Source organism: Chiroxiphia lanceolata, chromosome 2 (genome assembly GCF_009829145.1).
Source record: "Chiroxiphia lanceolata isolate bChiLan1 chromosome 2, bChiLan1.pri, whole genome shotgun sequence".
NCBI lineage: Eukaryota > Metazoa > Chordata > Aves > Passeriformes > Pipridae > Chiroxiphia > Chiroxiphia lanceolata.
This window is the reverse complement of record NC_045638.1, coordinates 86,285,654-86,295,710: the sequence shown is the minus strand read 5'-3', so window position 1 is coordinate 86,295,710 and position 10,057 is coordinate 86,285,654.

The following is a 10,057-nucleotide window of genomic DNA, read 5'->3' as shown; positions in this document are numbered from 1 at the left end:
TTCATAATAGAGGCAATGTAGCGAAACTTCTCTCCCTGTAGCTGTGGTCCATGAAGCTGATAAACAGGTTTGAATCTTTATGAGTGCTTGGAAAAACAGTATCTCTCAGAGATGAGCAAATGAGAGGATACATTGCTTTTCTTTGTGCAGAGATATTTTGTTAGTCCTTTCTGGTCAAGATCAGGTCAAGGTGTGAAGGGATAAATCATAAGCTGTAGGCAAAAGCCATTTGTTACTGAGTACTTATGTTGAAATAATTAGTGTGACTAAGTTAGCAGTCTTAAGTCTACTCTTTATAACAGTAAGGATACCTCGGACAACCCTGTCCACCTATTAGGTAGGCTCAATCCCTTAGCTTCAGTGGTCCTCTGCAATAGATGATGCAGATTCCTAACACCTGTTTTCTCCCAAAGGAAGGGACTGGAGGGCAGCATTAAATGTTGCTTGGGTTATTATGCTTAAAATCTTGTTTAATGGCCAAGAGCAAGCACATGATATATGTAAGTAAAGCCATTGTTAGTATAACTGAACTCTTGAGAGTCTAATCATTATTAGGCTATATTTAACGGTTTAATAAAAAAAAATTAATCAGTTTCAATAGTTAGGCTTACATTTTTTAGTTTCTACCCCTTTTCCTGGTGTTTTAGTCTCCTCTGGGCCCTAGGGTTGGTAGTTTCAGTCTGGTTTTGGTGCTGAGGAGTGCTGGATCTTATGAAGAACCATTAGCATCTGGAATGGTTCGTTGAGAGGAATATGATGTTTATGTTGATGGTTTCTTCTTCCTCCCTGTAGGGTCCTCTTGGGGTGTTTTATGTTTTCTAACACACTTCTATGCCTTTGGTCATTCTTCATTTGCCTGTAGCTCCATGTTATGTCCAAATATTCTATATCTGATGCTCTTTTTTTATCTATTTTTGCTTTATTTTTTATATTACCTCTAAAACCAGATTTGTCCAGTTTTTCTTCGAACTGAGCATGGATGAGTTATTTATAGTGATGAATTCTCCAAAGCCAGCCTGTACCCAATCTCTTTTCATCCCCTGCCTGTAATCCTGTATGCCATGTCTTGTGTCCCCCTTTCTGAAAGTCTCTGCTATTGTGCCAGGCTTGTGTTTCTCTATACCACATCGCTGTGTTAGAGCCATAAATATCTCACTCCAGATGGACTATTTGCTTGCTATTTCTCTCTCTCTAAAACTGTAGTTGTACCACATGAAGATAAACGTAATTAAAACAAATTAGCCATAGACACCTGACCAATTAAAGGAATTGCTATGTCGGCTAAACCAGACTAAAATAAAACTTTAGGCAAGTCAAGAAAAGTTTGGTTGGAGAAAGAGACAAAGCTCAGTCCTGAGGCCTTGAGAACTCAATACAAAGCTAAAGGCCTGTTGCTAGATGCTCTGCCACCTCTGCATATTGTTTTTTTTTCTGTGTTTCCCATTCGTCTTTATTTCTTCTATTTCTGGGTGGGACTTATTGCCCACCCTGCTAGATCTGTCATCTGCTTTTCTTGGCCATCTAGAAGAGGGATATATGCCTATTTTGAAAATATCCAGAGCACGACACAGACTTTGAAAACATAATAGGAGATCAGTGGTAGTACTGCCATTATTCATTCCCCTGTTACAGGTTGGGTCAGCATGGAGGACACACAGTCAGCATTTTGAAGCCTATTAAACAGTAATATTACATGACACATGTATGATGATATTCACATGACAGATCTAAACATCTAGGACCTGGATTTTGCTTTCAGTTTCCTAATGTCTCTGTCTACATTAAAGCCCATTTTCGGTCAGGGTTTTTTGCAGATGCCGAAGCCTAAGGGCTGTTTCTTTACGTCTGCTGCATTGTAAGTACTAAAAGAAAATTGAAGTTAATAGGCAAATTCATTTTGAGAGTTGGCATTAAAGGAAATGTTAGGACATTATAAATATATATATTTTACATTGAGAGTAATTGATGGGTCAGCGATGCAGTTCTGCTTCCTGAGTGTGATTTCCCTTTGATTAGGTTAAGCTTTCCAAATAAAATGTTCTGTAAGGTAACATGAGACATGTCAAATTTCATGTTGTTTGGTTTTGTTAGAAATGGAACAGAGAATGAAAAGTGGGTTTAAAATTGTCCAAGTGAAAGCTTATACAAGTGATTAATATTTTCTTGTTATTTCTCAGCAGGTTGTTGCAAAGATCTGTGTTTCCATTGGGGCAACTGCCATTGAGTCTGAATTCTCTAAATGCTAACAAAGAAATGAGTTCCTAAATATTTATAGATGTAACAACTAACAAATGCTGTTTCACCCCTTCACCCTTCTCACTCTCATTTATAGAAGCCTTTTCCTTTTGAGATTTGTGGCAATTATTGCCATACAATGGGGTTTTTGCCAACAGTTCCAAAAGGAACATGATAGAGTCCACGGGAACTTATTGTACAACCTCAATCACAGTTGTTCCTTTGGCCCACTACTCTGTGAATCCCAAGTTCTAGTTAATAGATTTATAAAGCAGAGTGCCACAAGGGACCATTAGCTTGTCTGGCCTGAATTGTACTTTATACAGTACCCTTTACTAAGCCCAGCAGTGTTTATGTTTGGATAAAGAATCCTTGCCAAAAAGGATTGGCTTCGACACATCAAGGTAGAAAACATCAGCAAATTTCACAGTAGTCTGTATCATTAATCTCTTGGTTAATTACTTTCCTGGCTAAAAGACATGGCTTATTTCTGATTTGAAGTTGTCCAGTTACACCTTCCAGACATAGCTAATTGTCATGCCTTTGGTAAATTAGAATTTGTTTACACCTAGCTTATTGTCACCAGAGACCTTACCAAAGAAAAAGCAGGGTTAAAGGAATGACTATTTAAATAGAACAAACTCTTCAGTTGTCTCTCATTGAAGCATTTCTTTGACAGTCAGTGGTTGTTCTGGCAAACCTAGGTAGTCTACCCTACCTGTGTTAAAGTAATGCACCTATGGCTCCTGCTTTCCTGGTGGAATACCCAACTTGATATAAAAAATTCATGTACTTTCAGTTCCACATCTAGAGAGTTTTTTTTTCAGAGCAAACAGTCCAAATCTTCTGCTGTCTTATTCATGGAATTATTTCAGAAAAGATAATTTCAGTTTTCCTCTTCTAAGATCTCTGAACTCTGCACACTTTAATTTTAGCCAATTTTCTGGTTTATTTTTCCAGACAAGTCAATGGACTTGCTGAGAATTGGATAATGATTTAACATGTCCATCCCGACTGATTTGGCCTTCTGCTTCTTTTTGTTGTCTTGCTTAAACATCACCATTCCAGTTTCTTCAGCTTCTTTTGTCTTTAGTTCTCATTAGTCTATGACACCAGCCTCTGAGCATGCTTGTTCAGGAAATCTTTGTTAAAATATATGGGATGCAGCATGAAATTATAACATAATTTTCTTCCCAGGTGGGGATACATTAATATCAGTGCAGCTCTGTGGGATTGAGCACTTCAGGTAATTCAAGCAGGATCATTTCAGTATTTTTAGTCCTTGGTCCTGCTGTTTGTAAAATAAATGGATATCACATATAAAGTAACTTAGACTTTCGTCAGAAGAACTGAATCACTAATCATAAGCTATTACAAATAAAGAGAAACAATTTATGTCCTGAAAGAGAGAAACCACAGATGGGAGGAAATGTAGTGGTTAGCATAGCAACAATTCTCGAAATAAGTGAATTGAGAAATAAATGTGGAAAATAAAACCATTTGCACAGATTTAAAAGAGTAATAAAACAAAATGGGAGAGAAAAGCAAAGCAAATTTGAAATCAGGAGTTATGGGAAGTATTACCTATCTATGAAAGATGAGCTGAACTATTTAGACATATTCTTTTCAATATCCAATGAACAAGGACTTTTTAAAAAGTTGCCTAATTCTTAATTTCATAATTTAAAATTTATTTTGTATTATTTTCCTTATTCTATATTAATGAACTGGATGCAAGAGTGATGTCATTTATGAGATAGTAGGATGATTATGTATTCTTCAATAACACAAATTGCTGAGTGAACTTGTTCTTGGAAACAAAATCTCTCCTGCTCATCTGATGATGATGCACTTGTGCCCAAGAATTTTATTTGTAGTATTGCCAGTTTTGTCTCACACATGAATACAAGAGCTACCATGCTGAATCAGTGCAATGTCCTATTCATTTCAGTCCTGCACTTAAAAATCAAACAAATAACAATCCTGAAAGAATTGTTTTAAACAAAAATCTTCTGTTTTGTTTCACTGAGCCAAGATCTACAGCTCAGCAGTGTTTTGTAGCAATGAATTTCACAGTCCAATTCTGCTCTATTTAGATTTTTTTTCCTCCATTGTGGAAGTACCAATTTCCAGTTCCAGGCTGAACCTGTGTAAGGTTCATGTGAGTCACAAGAATCCAACAAAAGCTTTGTCCACAGACAAGAGAATATAGTTTTAATTTATGTGAAGTTTCCAGAGGAACCAGGGAACTTACGAAGACCAACAAAACTTGTATGACTGCTGCCCTCAGTGCTTACAGTTTTGCCTTGAAGAACTGTATCAGTGGTAGAGGGTTCCCTTCCCTGGACCTGTGAACTCAGAGTATTGGTTCCTATGTGGGATATTTCCTATTCGGAACCGAACAGAGAGTTCTGTCTTTTCACAGTCTGCTAGGAGAAAGGTATAGATAGTGTCAAGTCTGATTCTTTTTTGAGAAGCAGACAGTTTAGGGATTTTATATTGGCTAAAAATATTGGCTGCATTCTTGAGAAGCTGCAATGGGACATCATGACTGACTCACCAACCTTAGCATATGCTCTTGTTGGGCTGGGTGTCTGCACAAACCCAGACTGCATTCCTGTCCCCTCTCCTGTTGGCCCGTGTAGCTTTGTGGGTAAATGGTCTGGGCCACAGAATGGGGAGGAAGGAAGGGAAAGGGAAAGGGGAAAAGCGATGTCCAGGAGACTCACTTCTGTAGTTCTTGTTTCCATAAGCTGGCTCTCCAGCAGTTGTCTGTCTCAGATATTGCATGAATTGAAGTGGACAGAGTGACCCAATACCTCTTCTCCACCTCAGTCATTATCTTATGTATTTCTTCATGCCTCTTCTTATTTGTTCCTCACAGAGATGCACAGTCCAAACATTTTCATCCTTACCAGCCTTGCTGCCCTTCTTTGAATATTACCTTCTCTAGTTCTGCTGTGTTCCTCTCCCTGAGTGATGAGAGTTGCACACAGTGTTCTGGAGGAAAGAGAACAGTGATTTATATAAGGGCACTGCAATACCTTTGGTAATATTCAGAGTATTCAATATCTGCATCCAAAGGACTATCCCTCCTATCTTAGAGTCCCTGAGAAGTTCCCAGGATTTAATGATGTGGTTCATACATTGCCTGCTTAAATGTGCTGTAGCCCACAGATGAAAGACATCATTTTTATGAGTATTGTGTCTTCCCTTCCTTCTGTCTCTTGTGCCTAATACTGATATGGGGCTGGAAAAAATCTCTTACTTGGTTTTAGAGTTTCCATCCCTGGCAGCTCCAGCCTCGTGACTATGCTCCCTTAGCCCTGCCTCATAGCTGGCTGTTAATCACAAAATAGTACAACTCTGACCAGCCCTGCATGATCAGATCTGCTGAGGGGTCCCTGTGCCACCATGGAATTACATGGGTTTTATATTAGTTCTCAATAACTTCTGCAGTATAGCTCCACATATTCAATGGGAACACTTTTATTGTCAGTATGGAAAAAGGGGCATTTCCAAGGTGAGAGGCATCCACTGTTTCAGGTGCAGACTTCAGAATAAGAGCAGTTGGGCCTCTGAAGTGCCTCTCTTGGACACATTCACACTGTAGATGTCTGGTAAGATGAGTCCTGGTAAGATGAGTCCTGCCCTGACTCATGATCTCCATCTGAATTACTACCGTTCTCTCTGTCCTCCTTTTAGAGTGCAAATCTTTTATTCCTGCCCAGCTCTGTTGTTAAGGTGCATTGGTTTTCATTGGGCATATAGATATAACAGGTATAATGCAGCAACAAATAAGCAATCAAAGCTGACCTTATAGATTTTACTTTTACCTTGTGTTAATCTTTTCCTTCCTGACATCAGGAAAAAGAGATAAATGACCACTGTTCTCTCTCTTTGCATCCACTTTTCAAGTAATGTTGGCTGATTTCATTACCCTTCCCTTTTTGAATATTACATCTTTTTAATAAATTATATTTATTATAAAAGCAAGCAATTAAAGTAGCATCAGATATTTTGTATAGATAAATATGTATACAAAATATGTGTATTTTGCTTTGCATTACTGTCATGAAAAAGGGTATATTTTATGTTATGTTGCTTTCTTAGGGCATTCCTAGCATACTTGTTATCCTCATTTACCTGACACTGGAGATTTCACTGGAAATTTAATTTTTTTTTTCCCCAAGGGATAGGAAAGGCAGTCCAAAAAGCTGATGCAAGATGCATTCATCCATCACATTTGGCTGCTGGAGTAGCTGGCTATTTCTCTTCAGATCTGTAGCCCTTCAAGAAGTCTTATGCTGTTAGCTCTCATTTCAGAGCAGCTTTGTGTCTGGAAAAAGCCAGAAATTCCTGAAATACAGAGGAAGAAACGTGGGGGTACATTGTCTGAGCCTGCAGACATATTTACTCAGTGATGTATTTTGCTGCCCAAGCACATTTCTTAATTTCAGCCTTTTTCTTTCTTCCCTCAGCTTCTCCAAGTTTTGCTCCAACTCCTTCTCACCCTTTCACTGTCAGGGGTGGTCCCCAGCATTACAGTGGGCTTGTACTCTCTTCTTTCTCATCAAGAAACTGAGTTCTTTCTCATCATTCATTGAATGCACACTCAGCAAGTTTGCAGATGACAGTGGAAGTGTTGGTCTGCTGGATGACAGGATGACTTTACAGAGGAATCTGGACAGGCTGGATTGATGGGCTGAGGCCAATTGTATGAGGTTCAATAAAGCAAAGTGCTGCATCCTGCATTTGGGTGACAACAACCCCAGGCAGTGCTACAGGCTGGGGGGGAAGAGTGGCTGGAAAGCTGCCCAGCAGAAAAGGACCTGGGGCTGCTGGCCGACAGCGGCTGACTATGATTCAGCAGTGTGCCCAGGTGGCCAAGAAGGCCCAGTGGCATCCTGGCTTGTATCAGTGATAGTGTGGCCAGCAGGACCAGGACAATGATTGTCCCCCTGTGCTTGGCACATCTCAAATCCTGTGTTCAGTTTTGGGCCCCTCACAACAAGAAAGACATTGAGATGCTGAAGTGAGTCCAGAGAAGGACAACGGAGCTGGGGAAGGCTCTGGAGCACAAGTCTTACGAGGAGTGCCTGAGGCAGCTGAGGGTGTTTAGCCTGGAGAAAAGGATTTCACATTTGGTACCAACAGTCAATAACTGTCTCTAGAAAAATGTTAATTGTTAATCATTCTGGGCAAAACTCAGAAATACCCAGGACAGCTTCTGGGAACAGCTGAAAAGCGACAATTTAAAGAGGAGCTTTAACATGTCTTGTGCTTCTGTGTGGTGTTCTCAGCTGTTGTGTGGGGGTGGTCATCTGCTTCCAGTCTAGGATGATGGGAGATTTAAAAAATAAGTATTTAATACCTTTACTTTAAATCAATGTTGTACTTGAAGGATTTGAACTCTATAACTTTTGTTGTCTGCATCTTTATTTATATTGCTCCAAGTACCTCTTCTGTCTGACCTACCCTGAGAGCAGCTAGTAAGAAAAATCTCTCTTCCTTGGCTAGGGACCATATGGAGCAAGAGAATGAAAACATATGAATAACACTTGAAATCAGTACATCCGGCCTGTCTACCAAAGCACTGACCATCAGTGCTGATGGGAGTTAGAGGAAGATTAAGAAACATCTGTGGCCTCATTGACTCCAATGGGAGATTGTGTAGAAATAGTGAGTATTTCTAGAAAAAAACCTATCTCACGAAGGAGAGCTTTTGATTCATTGAATCACAAAAACAAATTTAGGAGTTCTTTTTGGCTTAGAGTACTTTTCTGCTGCCTGACACCATCAAGGAAAGTGATAAACAGAGGGAGAAATCATAGATGGGAAGGAGTAATGGAAAGAGACTACTGGGATTTGTGTTTCATTTTTGTGGAGTTGCTTCTCTGGTGAGATGTAACGAACTGTAAGAAACACAAGAAAGACAATATCATCTCTTCTCCCATACAGATGACATGAGTGAGCATCTGTAGTTAGCAGGAGGAGAAAAGAGGATCTTGTAGATGCATGTAAATATCTTAAGGGTGGTTGTCAAGAGGTTGGGGTCAGACTCTTTTCAGTGGTGTCCAGCAACAGGACAAGGGATAATAGTCACAAACTGAAACCCATGGACTTCCATTTGAATATGTGGAAAAACTTCTTTACTTTGAGGGTGAGAGAGCGCTGGAAGAGATTGCTCAGAGAGGTTATGTGGTTTCCTTCCCTGGAGATATTCAAAACTGCCCTGGATGTGATCCTGTGCAGCCTCTTTTAAGTGAACCTGCTTTAGTGGAGGGGTTGAACTAGATGATCTCCAGAGGTCCCTTCCAACTCCAACCATCCTGTAATTCTGTGTGATTCTGTGTGATTAGCTTCTATGAGGCAGCTCTATTTCCTTCACACAGATGGGTTAGCAGTCGCAGGGAGTAAAGAGTGGGAGAGGGACCCCCAGCTTTAACCCTCTGTTTCTCTCCAGCATGCCAAAGAGAAGCAAGGACCAAGCATAGAGGGAAAAATAATTTTCCATGTATCTGTAGATGCTAACAGATGCCTCTCATGAGTGAACAAATTGTCAACTTCAAGGGACAGTTCGTTCCTGAGTTTTCTTTCTGCTCAAGATATATTGTATCCCTAAATGAGTGGAGTGTGTTGCCTTGCAAGGAGCTGGAAAGATTAACGAGAGTGGTAGAAAGGATATTAAATGTTAGAAATATGGAATAATAGTAACAGAAAAGTTCCAGCTTGGAAAATGCAGTCTCTTACATCTGGGAAAAATAATTGGAGACTCAGCTGTTCTGCAGGAGAGAGGCACTTATAGAGCACTAGAAATGAAAAAAAAACCCTAGAGATAGCAGTAGGAAACCATTTAGATGTGGGCTTATATTGGCGCTGAAGAGTATGATTTTGGGGCTACACACAGAGGTAAAAACATTATCTTCTGGGGAGGTGATGATCCAGCATGCAGCACAGGTGGAACAGTGTCTCTGGCTCTGGCATATCAATGCCAGACTGACATAGATGAATTGGAGGGAATTCAGAGAAAAGTGTCATTAGAAAGAAAAGGGCTGGAGAGAATTTTATATATATACATATATACATACATATATATATGTATATATATATATAGAGAGAGGAAAGATTAAACATGTATTTTGCATGGCTTGGAAGTGATTTGAGTTGGAAAGAAGAACATTCTACAAAAAGCGTGAAGGCAGTAAATAGCAAGAGGAAAAAATGCATTTAGGGTGGCAGAGTAGGTATGTGTGTATAGGGTAAAGAGGATCAAGGAGCACACAGGCAAGAAAAAATTGAGGACAAGACCGAGATATTTCTGATTGTGAAATACCTCTAAGAGGGAAGTGGTAAATGTCCACAATGGGCACATTTTAGTATCATCAGAAGCATGCAGAAATGCACAGGGTAACTTGAGTGCCATAATAAGTCTGGTCCAGCAGCACAGAGTTCCAAGCAGATATTTCCAAGCAAGACATCTCTGCTGGTGAGCAACAGATGCTTTCTTTGGTTCTTAACCCTTTAGGGGCTTTGCCCCTAATCATCTTCTGGGTGTGACTGCTTACTCATTCATGATTCCTTATATAAATGCAGACCTACCTCTCTTCTTCAGAGTCTTTCAGGTGAAGCCTGATTTGAAAGAGGACATAGAGGACAAGGGTGTCCTCCTTGCAAAGCTACCTGTCTGCTCTCTTCCCTTTGTTTCAGATCCCTTTCTGAGTTGTGCATCATGACTTCTCTTCTGCTTCTTCAGAGAGCAATCCTTCCCTCTTTCCCGTGTGCTCTCTCTCCTGCTTGTACTAAGGCCCATAGAGGTCCT